Consider the following 5,082-nt stretch of genomic DNA (forward strand, 5'->3'; position numbering starts at 1 on the left):
TGCTAATTCAGGCTAATTCCAGACACAAACAATGTGATTTCTGTGGCATTTCACACTGACACTGTGGACCATATGTGTGTATGTGATGTAGCACTAAATGTGATGCCCTCTTTTATGTTTTAATCAACGTGCTGGAGAGCTTCAATGTCTTTTTAGCCACTTCACTTTACTTAGCATTTTGCACAACATTTCTTATAGCACACCTTGCGGTTCCCTTTTATTCCTTTGAGTAGCTTTGAGTATTCAAGTAGCTACTCAAAGGTATGGATACATACCAATACGTACAAACAAAAGTGTATGAAGACAACCAAGGTACAATAGCAATAGCCAGAAACCCAGTTTACAGGCAAAGGTGCAAGCACATTGACATCAAGTAGCACTTTATAAAGGAAACTGTGAATGATGGCAAGGTAATCTTGGAATACCTACAGAGCAAATGGTTGCTGACATTATGACAAAGCCAGCCACTAAGCTAAAGTTAAAGAGGTTTGCTCGAGATATGTTTGGTACTTAAAAGAGTAAAAGGTTTATGTTTACATCGTTTATGTGAAAGAGAAGCCTTATTTGTTATTTTGTTTTCAGGTAACTTAATAAGCTAAGAGCAAGTGTGGGTGTTAAGTATTGCACTCTTACTCGTTAGATTACGGCATCAGCCGAACTACTCTTGTTTTATTGAATGTATTACGGTTCATTTGGGTGTGATGTCATTACGTTATACAATGCACTCTATGTAAAACGTTTATAGTGTTAATGTCGGATGTACAGAGCCGATGCTTGTTCAAGTTTATTAATAAATGCTCCAAAGAAGTTGATAATGAGACGTGTAACGTTTTGTTTGTTTTCATACGCGTGTTCAAGCCCATTCAAATCCATTTTAAAACAAATGAGACAAGTCTTTAAAGAGCAAATGGTGGCATATAAAATAAGAGCTGTGTCTGTGCTTATGGTATCTGTCTGCATCTCAGTCTGTCCATAAGCTGAGGTGTTACAAACAGCAGAACTGATTACTGGAAGAGTTTAAGAATGAACAGATATTTAGAGACTTTTCAAAGACAAAATATGAATCAATCCAACTTGAATAAATGCTATTATTTATTGAATGGCATTTAATAAAACCAAGGCATTGAGCCTCAATAACTCTCCAGTAAACAGAAACAAATGACCACAACCAAAAATCCAGACATTATTCATGGTACTGAATATACATTTTACAAAAAGCTCTCTTTTCAATATTAATATCATTTATCTTCAATAAAATATCAATTATAATGTAATAAATTCGATACAAACATGAAAGAAAGTTTGCAAATAGGAATAAAAAAACGATATAAAATTTTGCACCAATTATAAAAGAGTAAGCCTGAATTAAACAATGGTACATAAACAATCTGAGTCCAAGGAGTGAAAAAAGCAGTATTAGAGATTTTGAGACCAAAACAAACAAAAAGAACAAATAATCACTGAATACAAAACACAACTAGATGAAATATTGAGAAATATACAACGACGACTTTTTCTGGATTCACTGCTATGGCCATGAAACTACAGTCTGAACCTTTTGAGTCAGCAAGTATTCTGTATATTTCTAAGAAATCAGATTTGGGTAAAACAATGGAAAAAGACCAAAAATGACTTTGCTATGGCTTCACAGCTGCAGCTTGAACAGTTCAACAAACAAGTCCAACAAACTCAGCTCCATTAACAAAACTATGAAAGTGCATAGATAACTGTTAACTTTTTTATAAACAGCAGCCAAGATTAAACATCCAGCTTCAGAAGCTTATTCTTCAATGACTGCACTCTTGCAGTACACTGAGAGCCAAGGTGCAGAAATAATGTCTGGGTCACCTCGAAGGTATACTTCTTCAGGTGCTCAATGTTAAGTGCATAAATGATACCAAAAAGTAAAGCAAATGCATTTGGCAGGTCATCAACATCATCAAGCACAATTTTCTCTTCCAGCACCACAGCTATACTTCTTGTGTTTGGGTTGGTTATTGCCACATCTTCAACAAAACTGAGGATATCTACTTTGAGTCCCTTAGTGCAGGTTTCCTTCTGGACTGTGTCCTACAGAGACAACAAACTATGGGTCAAAATCAATACAGGACAAAAATAAGAAAAAGAAGAAGTGTCTTGCTCAAGGGTACAATCAAGGAAGTTATGTTTTGTGCTGGGACTTGAACACACAACCTTCTTATCAGAGACTCAAAGCCATCACTACAGCTAGCTTGCACTGCTTCACTGGAATCTTTAAGTGCCATTAATTCAGTGGGAGAAATAGCTGAATCAATGCAAACTAGTTATGGTGTTGCTCTGGCATGGTTGTAATGGCTCAGTGACAGAAGGCTTGATCAGAAGGTTGTGTTCAAATTCCAGCACACTTCCAAGCAGCATTGGTTGAGTAAGACCCTTATCTTTCAGCTTAGTTGTATCCTACATCAGTCAAATGAGCAAGTGTGCTGGGTTATGTGTCATTTTATGAAACATTAAGATATTACAGCTTTACTGACGACCCAAATTGTCAGTCAACTGCTGTAAAATTTAGAGCGTTTTGGTTTCTTATGTTCACTAATCATTAAAATATTTAATACACTTACATTTTTGTTTTAAGGCGAGTCGTTTGGGTTGTAGTCTATACACTCCCAATAGCACATTCTGAATGCCCTTAAAATGCAATTTGAGAAAGGATAGCATTCTCACAAACGTCTCCACAGGCCAGCCATGTTAGACATGACGGATAAGATAAAAAATATTACCAGATACGTTCTCAGTAGATTGTCCTCCTTTTCTCTCAGAAACAAGGGAAGGCCACAAAGTGCTGCAGATTTCCTGTGTGTCAGGACAGCAGTGGTCTAAAACACAAATAGGAAGCAGGAAAAACATGGACAAAGTAAATGGCTTTTACTACAGCTAACATTTGTAGTATGCAGTCATGTTTTTTAAAACCTCACAATTTGAAGTAAACTGATGTTGTTACCCGTTCATCAAGTCTGTCTAGGAGTATTTGAATTTCTCCTCCCAAGGCTCCACTTCTTGATCTATAGAGCTTGATCAATCGTGGTGCAAGTGAGTCCAAGTAACTAAGAAAGATCTGCCTGAGATCAACTCGAGTAACTCTGTAGAATTCTGCATATATCTGCAAAAAATAGAAATAGTTCAAATTCACTACCCTAATGTTATGTTTGGGGATGAAAACATGCACTAAAATAAACTGCTGTAAAAATATATCAGATGTTTTTTTTTTTCAACTTTTGTTTGCATAAATCTGTTAATCAACCTCAGTTCTGATCAAAACTACTAAATGTTCAAAAACATCCAGGATTTTAACTCTTTAATTGCCAAGTTCATAAATGATGTCACTGATTTGGGGAAAAACAATATATAAAGTGATTGTGGACTGGATATTTTTTTTACTTTTTATCACAGTCTTGGACATGTCAAAGATTAGTAACAACATTAGCTCTGATGCATTTTTAGTTTTTTTTGCAGCATCAGATTAAATTTTTTCTCCCTAATTTACTGTTGGTGGATGTTTTTGCCCCATAGACTTCCATTATAACCACATTTTTTGTCTGCACAGCCATGACACTATATAATCATGCATTCTTGATTGTTGCTGGTTTTCCCTGTTGGGAAGAGGTAAAGTTTGTGATTTTTACTGTTGATGACCAAGTGGCACCATTAACCCTTTAGATAGGCCTGAGCAAAGAAAGCTTAGTTTCTGGCTTTTGTGTGTGTGTGTGTGTGTGTGAGAAAGTGAGAGAGACCACCCACCCTGGTGCAGAACACCATGGTCATGAGTTATATTCTGAAATGGGGGAGGAATGTGATCCTCATCAGCACAAGGCACCGCGAGGCAGTGGTGACAATGTTCATAAATCTGATGCAGAGTAGATTTTTTACAGAAAAAATGGAAAAGTGTATCGCTGAAGGATTTTAAGGTAGTTTCAAACTGGCTTTACCATCAAGAAAAGACAAGCATTTCATACACAGGCCATACATAGGTTTAGTCTGTACTTCTCACCATCCAAAGGCCACAGGTGCAGAAATACACTTTGTTTTTGTGTACTCCATGTAGTTGTGAGGGCTGAGGTACATATTTTGATTTTCTCAGACACATCAAGGTTAGTGTGCAAAGGTCTCTCTCTAACTTTCACACACACCCACATGATAACAACTACTGCTGAGCAACAAAAGCTAGATTTCAGTTCACCACCAGGTTCCCGGCCATTATTAACTGAACGATTTGGTGAACTCCTCGCCAGTTCTGTGGACAATCCAATAAAGTCACGTTCCCATACCGGGAGTCGAAACCGGGCCGCCTGGGTGAAAACCAGGAATCCTGACCGCTAGACCATATGGGAGGGCTCCCTGGGAGAGTTGAGATCGGTGTTTTACTCGACCACCAAGCAGTTTGAGCTCCAGCGCAGTATCATCCAGAGCTTTGCATGGGAACCTTGCATTGCAGAGCACAAAATCGGCCAGCGCTGACCGAGCATTCAGCTACTCGAGCTGTCACTCCAGCGGAAGATCAGCCACTAGACAGAGCGTGGGCTGGTGTTCCTGGTGCAGAAAGCCAGCATACCTCCCAGTACAGGACTCTCCGCATTTCAGGGATTGTGGGAGGTGTTACTCTGCCAGCAATTCGGCAGCTGGAGTCTGTGGCACACCTCTGGGCTCTTAAAAGGCAGCCGAGCCAGCCAGGAGTCGAACCTAGAATCTTAAGGGGAGCGGGGTCCTACCTGCTTATGCTTTTCAAGTGACAAATGGCCAAAAGCTATACCTAGCATTCAACGGTGATGTGGAAAAGCCAATGCCGTGACCCGGCTTCGAACCAGGGTTTCTGCGGCCACAACACAGAGTACTAACCACTATACGATCGCGGCACCCCACACACCTGGGCTAGCAGGAAAAAGGAGCTGCTACATGTTGTGATATGGGTTCTGGCGCCCCTCTGGCCTGGTGCAGTGGCTTTTGATTTAGACATGATTGGAATAGTTGTAGTCTTTTTTGACACTATATCGAGAGACGAACAGATTCATACCCAAATGATACCTTCTGTGCTTTTTAAATAAAAAA

The 5,082-nt window shown here is 39.2% G+C and overlaps 1 non-coding gene across 1 annotated transcript; it reads right to left on the reverse strand.

The window, feature by feature from the left end:
• Positions 1–4,295: 4,295 nt before the first annotated feature.
• Positions 4,296–4,367, reverse strand: trnae-uuc (transfer RNA glutamic acid (anticodon UUC)). Its single transcript has one exon. It is a non-coding gene; the product is annotated as a tRNA-Glu (tRNA).
• Positions 4,368–5,082: the final 715 nt, after the last annotated feature.

This window comes from Hemibagrus wyckioides, unplaced genomic scaffold (assembly GCF_019097595.1).
Source record: "Hemibagrus wyckioides isolate EC202008001 unplaced genomic scaffold, SWU_Hwy_1.0 Contig22, whole genome shotgun sequence".
Taxonomy (NCBI): Eukaryota; Metazoa; Chordata; class Actinopteri; order Siluriformes; family Bagridae; genus Hemibagrus; species Hemibagrus wyckioides.